Below are 8922 nucleotides of genomic sequence, written 5' to 3'. Positions count from 1 at the left end.
AATCTGGCATGCCCATTATAATATCCAATAAAATAGACATTCAATCGAAAGTAATGAACAGAGATAAGGAAGGACTCTTCATATTCATTAAAGGAAAAATCCACCCAGTTTAAGTCTCAATTGTAAACATCTATGCCTCTAATGTTTTTAAAAGAAACTTTACTAAAGCATAAAATACAGATAAAAGCTCACACAATAATAGTGAGAAAATTCAGCACCCCACTCTCACCAAAGGACAAATCATTGAAACAGAAACTAAAGAGAGACACAATGAAACTAACAGAAGTTTTGGATCAAATGGATTTAACAGATATCTACAGAACATTTCATCCCCAAACATAAGAATATACTCTAAGTACCTCATGGAATCTTATTTAAATTTGACCACATAATCAGAAACAAAACATACCTCAACAGATACAAGAAGATTGAAATAATCATTTGCATTCTATCAGATCTTCACAAACTTATAGGACACAATGAAAGCAGTGTTGTGAAGAAAATTCAAAGCAGTAAGTGCCTGTATAAAGAAATTGGAAAGCTCCAACACTAGCAACTTAAGAGCACACCTGAAAGTTCTAGAACAAAAGGAAGCAAACACACACAAGAGAAATAGATGGCAGGAAAAAGCCAGACTCAGTGCTGAAATCAATCAATTAAAAACAAAGAGAACTATACAAAGAATCAACAAAACCAAAAGCTGATTCTTTGAGAAAATCAACAAGGTAAATAAACCCCTAAACAAACAAACTAAAGGACACAAAGACAATATCTAAATTATTAAAACAAGAAATGAAAAGGGAGACATAACAACAGAAACTGAGGAAATTCAAAACAATATCAGATATTAATATAAAAGCGTATACATGTCGGGCAGTGATGGGTCATGCCTTTTATCCCAGCACTTGGGAGGCAGAGGCAGGCAGATTTCTTAGTTCAAGTCCAGCCTGGTCTACAGAGTGGGTACTAGGACACCCAGGGCTACACAGAGAAATCCTGTCTTGAAAAAAAAAAAGCGTATACTCAACAAAATAGAAAAAGCTAGATGAAACCGATGATTTTTTTCTGAACAGATAACAAAGTTAAATCAAGATCAGGTAAACTATCTAAACAGTCATATTGCCTGAAAGGAAATAGAAACTGTCAACAAAAACCTCCCAACCAACAAAAGCCAGGGCCAGATGGTTTTAGTGCAGAATTCTACCACACCTTCAGAAAAGACCTAATACCAATACTCCTCAAACTATTCCACAAAACACAAACATAGAGAACACTACTTAATTCATTCTATGAAGCCACAGTTACTCTGATACATAAAGCAAACAGGACCCAACAAAGAAAGAAAACATCTGACCAATTTTGTTTATGAATATTGGTGCAAAATATTAACAAAAGTTTCACAAAATGAATCCAAGAACACACCAAACTATCATTTAGCATGATCAACTAGGAGTCATGTCAGGGGTGCAGGAATGGTTCAATATACAAACATCCATCAACAAAGTCCTGAACAAATCATCAAAAGTTCAGGCTCTAAGATCAACAATTGACATATGGTACCTGATGAAACCAAAACCTTCTCTAAGGCAAAAGGCACTATGAATACAACAAATTGGCAAACTACAAACTAAGGGAAAAAAATCTTTATTACCACTACATCTGATAGAGGCCTCATATCAAAAATATACAAGGAACTTAAGAGTTAGACATCAGAAAACCAAATAACCCAATGAAAAAATGGGGAACAGAGCTAAACAGAGTTCCCAACAGAGAAATCTCAAATGGCAGTGAAGCCCAGAAAGAAATGTTGTACATCTTAGTCATCAGGGAAATGCAAGTCAAGACAACCCTGAGACTCCATTCTACCTTACACCAATGAGAATGACTAAGATCAAAAACTCAGGTGGCAGCACATGCTGGTGAGGATGTGTAGATAGAGGAACACTCCTACATTACTGCTGGGATTGCAAACTCCTCCAAGCACTCTAAAAATCAATTTGGAGGTTTCTCAGAAAAATTGGAAATAGTTCTACCTGAAGACCCAGAAATACCACTCCTGAGCATGTACCCAAAACATGCCACCATATCACAAGGACATATGCTCCACTATGTTCATAGCAGCCTTATTTAATAATAGACAGAGCTGGAAACAACCCTGATGTCACTGAATCAAAAAATCAATAGAGAAAATGTGGTTCATTTGCACAACGAAATACTATTCAGCTATTAAAAATGAGGACATTAAACATTTTGCAGGCAAATGGATGGAACTAGAAAATATCATCCTGAGTGAGGTAACCCATAATCAAAAGGACATACATAGTATGTACTCACTGGTAAGTAGATATTAGCCAAAAACTTTAGAATACAGCTCACAGACCATATGAAGTCAAAGCAAAAGGAAGGCACAAGTCTGGAAGCTTCAATACTAGTTAGCAGAGGAAACAAAACAATGAAGGGATACGGAGGGAAACAGGGACCTTTGTGGGAGAGGGGATGGAGAGGCAAATATCGGAGGCAGGATCAGTTGAGGAAAAGACAAGAGAGAAGCCCAGATGTCCAGGAGAATGAATAGAAATATGCATCAGTGTGGGGTGGGGGTAGGAGAACCACTAGAAATTCCCAGACAGCAGGATTTGAGAGGCTCCCTGGACCAATGGGAATGACCTTAACCAAAATGTCCAACAGTGTGGAGTCAGAACCTGGAGAGCCAACCCCAGTAGATAGAAATGGCCCCCAGTTGAGGGATGGAGCCACCCACCCATCAAGAGTTTTGACCCAGAATTGTTCTTCTCTTAAGGAAAGGAGGGGACAAAAAATGATGCAGAGACTGAAGGAAAGGCCATGCAGAGACCTCCACACCTTCGGATCCATCTAATCTGCAGACACCAAACCCCGAACACTATTGCTGATGCCATGTTGTGCTTGCAGACGGGAGCCTGGTATAGATATTGTCTAAGAGGCTCTACCAGCACCTGACTAAGACCGATGCAGATACTCACAGCCAACCACTGGACTGAGACAGGGGACCCCTATGGAAGAGTTAGTGTAAGGTCCGAAGGACCCGAAAAGGATCGCGACCCCATAGGAAGAAGGACAGAAACAAATAATTGGACATCTCAGAGTTCCCAGAGTCCAAACCACCAACAAAGGAACATACATGGCCGGGTTCGCAGCCCCCACTATGTACATAGCAGAGGACTGACGTGTCTGGCCTCAATGGGAGAAGATGCACTTGGTCCTGTGGAGGCTTGATGCCACAGAGAAGGGAGGTGGTAGAGGAGTTGAGATGGGGTTCAGTGGGAGGGTAGGGAAGCACCCTCTTAGAGGCAGATGAGGGAGAGGAGAGATGGGGTGCTGGGTTAGTGGAGGGGAGAACCAGGAAGGGGTACAATGTTTGAAATGTAAATAAATAAAATAATAAAACAACAAAATTAAAAACTAAAAAGGAAAGAAAGCAGAGAGAAAAAAAAAACAAAACTTACTGTTGGGTAGGTAGGGAGGTGGGGAGGAACAGGAAGGAATTGGGAGAGGGGGAAAAATATCCAAATATATTGTATGGAAAACTTTCGATATAATATCTTATCTGGAAAGGAAATTATTTGCTTGATTATTAAATTGTAGAAATATACTTTCATTAAATGATTTTAAGGAATTAATATGAACTTCTTTCTGGACAGATGCAGACATGATGTTCCTCAACTTCCGGGCTCTGGACCACATGAAATGTGAGTATTTTTATAAGCAGTTGGTTATCTTCTCTATTGGAATAATTGATGAGAGAGAGCACATTTTGTTGTGAATAATGTTATAAAATGGGGTTCTATATTTAATTTTTATATACGCACACAGTAAAATTATTAACTTTGGTTGTTTTCATAGGAAAGATCGTGTCAGATTCAGAATCTCTGTTCATGGGATTATTAACCCCATCCTTATATTTGCAGCAGACAATGGTGTTTTTTTCATATAAGAATACGGTTAACACTTGGAAGCTACACAGTGTCAACAATTGGCTCATTCGTTAAAGTCACGATATTTCTCTGAAAAAAAAAGTCTATCAAGTTTTAACTCTGCCCTGACAGAAGGAGAAGATATAGTGCAGCAAGGAAACACAGAATGGATCCCAGGTTACCAGCCCAAGCCTCCATACTTACCTTGTCGACTCACTGCTTCATTGACTCTTTGCTGTTCTCCATCTGGTACTGAGATGCTGAACTGTCTGCTAATATTCTTATTTTCAGTTTTTGAGACAGGAACAGGGTATGTAGCACAGTCTAGATCAAATTTTCATATTCCATGTTAACTAGTCCTAGATCAAAATTCCCAATTCCGTGTTAACTAATCCCAGTTCACATTTTACAATTCCAGGTTAACTAGTCCTAGATCAAATTTTCCTATTCTATGTTAACTCGTCCAAGATCCAAATTTCATATTCCATGATACCTAGTCCTAGATCCAAATTTCATATTCCATGTTGACTAGTCCTCGATCCAAATTTCATATAATATATTAACTAATCCAAATTCAGATTTCATATTCCATATTAACTAGTCCTAGACCAAAATTTCTAATTCCATGTTAACTAGTCCTAGATCCAAATATCATATCCTAGGTGCATTAGTCCTAGATCAAAATTTCCAATTCCACGTTAACTTGTCCTAGATCACAACTTCATATTCCATGTTAAATTGTTCAAAGTATAACATGAATCTTGATCCTAAAAGAGCATTAGATACAGATGAATTTATGCTATCATTAAAGAGAAATTTTTTTAATGAAAATAAGCTTTATTATGTCAAGTAATAAATACAAAGATGCAACACTTTCAGTCATTTTGTTCCAGATGTTGTGATGGGCTCACAGTACACACAGAACTGAGATCTACAGTCTCAGGATGGACATTTGCAGGGTGCTTGGTAGGTTGGGTAGATTGCTCTTTCTTCTGTATTTATAACCTGTGCATTTTAAAGATTGACTTCAAAGCACTCAGTCATGCAAAGGCTTAAGCAGAGAAGCTCCATGAAGCAGGGTCTACACTGTACACAGGCGGGCCAGCTACTAAGCAAATGTGCTGTGGTCTGCACTTAACTCCTGAGAGCCAGGTGAGCTCATGGAAAGGAAGTCAACTGGGGTGATGCAAATGGAAAATGTATCCAAAGGGAGGTTAAAGGGGACACTGGTATTTGGGGACAAAGTATAGCTTGCTGTGAAGTGGCTTCACAAACATCTTTCAAATGTTTGGAAAGAAAAAAGAGCTGGGTCATTCCTAACTACTTAAAATGCACACCATCGGTTACTGCAGAATGTCTTCCCAATCATTTGAGTGTGGGTTCAGAGCTTAATGACTGTGGTAGAAAACTTACTGCCATTTTGAACAAAGCCTCTCATCTCCAGGGAGTAGTGAGATGGGCCTTCAGACTGGCCAGGGGCTAGGACCTGACATTATATTCCATTTCAGCCAAGCACTCCCGAACCAGGCTTCAGGCATGAATGATGCCTCCTTTTAGCCTCTCCAAGGCTCTCTTGCTACCTGCATATGTGGGTCGGATCTCTTTCCCCAGCTCTCCGATAATGGCCAGCAGCTCTGCGTATTTACTCTGAGGCACTTGGCTATTTCCAGTTCCCTGAGTGTAGCCTAGCGATGGCGGTCCATAGTCACTCAGCAGCTGGTGATACTGAGAGGAAGTCGCCATGCTAGTAGATGGTGAGTGGACACCTCCAGCATTGAGGGCAGTGGTGGCCATGTGCACGGTTAAGTTCGGCCTGTGCACTTTTTGTTGTCTCCAGCTTGGGCCGCGCCAGCAAATATGGCCGCCCTTCACCCTGCTGCCACCACAGCATATCACCCATACATCGGGCGCCTAAAGACAATTTTTAAAAGTAATCTTTAATTGTGTGCAGAGTGATTTCTCCCTGGGAAGGCATATTAATTCTGAGACAGCTGTATCTTCAGCCTTTTAGAAAAATGATTCCAAGAAAAGCTATGTTGACTCAGGTCAGCTTGTTGCCAGTCTGTTGCTCCCCAGGGAAGTTACCCTGCTTTCCCCTTGATTGAACTTCTTGAGTTTTTTAGTTAAAAGGCTGAACCACAGCAGAGTTTTAAATTACCCATTGGAGTCAAGAAGTGAACTGTTCATTGAAGCAACAGGAAAAGGATTTGCATGTGAAGCATGGCTTCTGCCTTCAGACCAGAACATGAGGAACAGGTTATTGTGTACACTCACAGTGAAATAGGACAGGCAACAGCTACATCACAGATTAAAGTCTTAGGGGGTCAGTTGTTGGGGAGCACTATTATGAAGAGTTGATACAAGCAGGTTGAATGATTTTGTAATTTCCCAGCATGTATTAATTCATGTATGTGAAGAAAAACAGACCAGATTGTGGGGTTGTACAATTTGGGTATGTTAACTTGAGCCAGTGGATATTGAATTACAAATTAGGACACTGTCCTGTGGAGATATGTGGAATACTCACTGATACAGTTAAGACAGCTCAGAAATTTGAGACACAAACCATTGACTGTGCTGTCTGTCAGCAGTAACATTGAACATAGGGACAAGGTCTTATTAATCACATTCTCCCTACTAGGGAACACCTGCTCTTTTTCAAAGTTAGTATACCAATGTATTTTTTTCAAATATATTTATACTTTTATGAAGACAATTGTTGGTGTTGCTTTTTGAATTTCATTTTCGTTATGTATCACTGCTCTAATCTTTTGTTTGTTTCTATTCTCCAAAGTTTCCTCATCATTAAGAATTTCGTTCCTTTTGCTCAGAGGCTTTGATATTTGTTTCTGCTTAGAGCAGTGTCTTCTATAGCTGAGACTTTGGTCATTATATGTAGTTAAGGCTTGCTTTTGTAAGAGTAAAAATTAAGAACAACTTGGCAAAGACTGCAGGACAGCTTGCTGAGCTTGCTGAGAATAGACATAATAAAAATATCAAGCCCCTCTAGGGACGAGGTGACCAGAAATGGAGAAACAACCAAAGACATATCTTGACCAGTCTAAACATGCCCAAGTGAGTAATGGGCCACCTGGTGTTTATCCTAGAAGGTCTGAGGCTTCATGGTCAAAAATAGGCCATCCAGTCTGTCAAAATGTTTGCTTACGCAAAGTGCTGATGTTTGAAATATCCAATTATATGTAACCGCGCCAGAATTTCCTGCTTTTCTCTTCCCCCTTGTGCCTCCCCCTATAAAAGTTCTAAACTTTCTGGGGTCTTCATTGAAATTCTCTACCCTGCGTGGGATGAGTTTTGATCCAAGTGCCCTTGTTAGTAACCTGCCTTTTGCTATTTTGCATCAAGTCTGTCTCTCGTGTCTCCTTGGGTGCGTGGTGATTGGGACTTGAGTTGGAGTCCTCTTTCTGGGTCCTTACACTTCAAAGATCTAATCCTGCCTCTGCTGCACTATGCCTTCAAGTCAGTCATACATCTCCTTTCAGGCTGGGCCCTACTGTTCAGTGTGAAGGAAAAGAAATTAGTGAATGAGTGTCCCCTAACCTCCATTTTTTTTTTTTTGTGGAAATTACAAATAAAGAGGGACCTGTGTTACAATTGAGTTTCATTGAAAAACTCTGAAGCTGGTGTAGTCAGAGTACAGAAAGGCTGTGGAGGAAAGAAAGCGGGAGCTTTCCTGTTTTGACAGTAGTTGGCTTTCGTAATGAGTACTCAGGTAATCAATTTTACATGGTCAGTAAAAGTCCAAACTGGCCATTTTGGGAAGTTCACAGACCAGGGCAATCAAGAATTGGGATGTGGAACTGAATTTATTTCGAGAAACCAAATTTCTGTAGTTACACTAGCTCAACCAGCACAGAAGGTCTGTACAAACTGGTGTCACTGTGCATAACAGGATTGTTATATTTTTGTCTGAAAGTGCACAACTTGAGGGAAAAGGTATGAATAATATTTGGTGTGCACTAATACATATGTCTAGTCCTTGAACAATATTGAACCATAAAGCCTGTTCAAATTTTTAAGTAATTTTTGAGATTATTACTAATAATTTGAACCTACTCATTTCTTCTTACTGCTAAGTCCCAAACCCTGGGTCACATGGCTGAGGTGCCTGTCTACCAAAGAAAAGCAGATGTGCCTATAAGTCCTGCATGACATTCCTCAATTCCTACCTGTTACAAGGTGTGCCCGGTAGAATTGCCCTCTAGCCCAGGGGTTGGTCTGTCTCTCAACTGCCTTTCCTTATGTAATCCCACCACTTTGTTAACTGGTGTTTTTTATCTATCATTTACCCTCCTGAATGATAGGCTATTTCTCTTCACTGGTGATAGGTTATTCTTTTCCCTTTCAAATAATCCAGTTGAATCCAGATTAGATTACATTAAATGCAGATTTATTGGGGAAGTCACTTTGGGAGAGGTGGCTTGAAGGGAAGATAAAAACAGAAAGGGTGTGTGCACAGACAGAGAAGGGAAGGAAAAGAGCAAGAGGAGACCCAAATATCTGGATTGTATAGGAAAGAGCCTCCATGAGAAGTCATCCCAGCCCCTAGGCTGGAAAGTTCAGGGAACTTTGGGGCAGTTTATGCCAGATATGGACTGAGAGGTGCTGGGAATACCTGGAGGCCAGGTCTGCTATAATATGTAAAATATACACCTCAGTACCTTGTCTAGAACACTGACCTCATGATCTGATTCCACACTCTACCCTCTACCCTCTTCTCTCTCCTTACTTGGCTTGGATCATGGCCACTCTGAAATTTCCAAGATGCCTCTATGTCTTGCTATGCTTTCCCATTTATCTATAATAAAATGTCTACTACACCATAATAAGGAGAAGCCATGCCTTTTCATTTCTTTTGTTTGTTGTTTGTTTGTTTGTTTGTTCTTCGAGACAGGGTTTCTCTGTGTAACCCTGGCTGTCCTGGACCTCACTCTGTAGACAAGGCTGGCCT

General features: G+C 40.1%; 1 pseudogene; it reads right to left on the bottom strand.

The window, feature by feature from the left end:
* Window positions 1–5432: 5432 nt before the first annotated feature.
* Window positions 5433–5696, bottom strand: LOC114639128 (annotated as a pseudogene).
* Between the last annotated feature and the right edge of the window lie 3226 nt (window positions 5697–8922).

This window comes from Grammomys surdaster, unplaced genomic scaffold, assembly GCF_004785775.1.
Source record: "Grammomys surdaster isolate TR1022 unplaced genomic scaffold, NIH_TR_1.0 125682, whole genome shotgun sequence".
Classification (NCBI taxonomy): domain Eukaryota; kingdom Metazoa; phylum Chordata; class Mammalia; order Rodentia; family Muridae; genus Grammomys; species Grammomys surdaster.
This window is presented reverse-complemented; position numbering and strand designations above follow the sequence as displayed.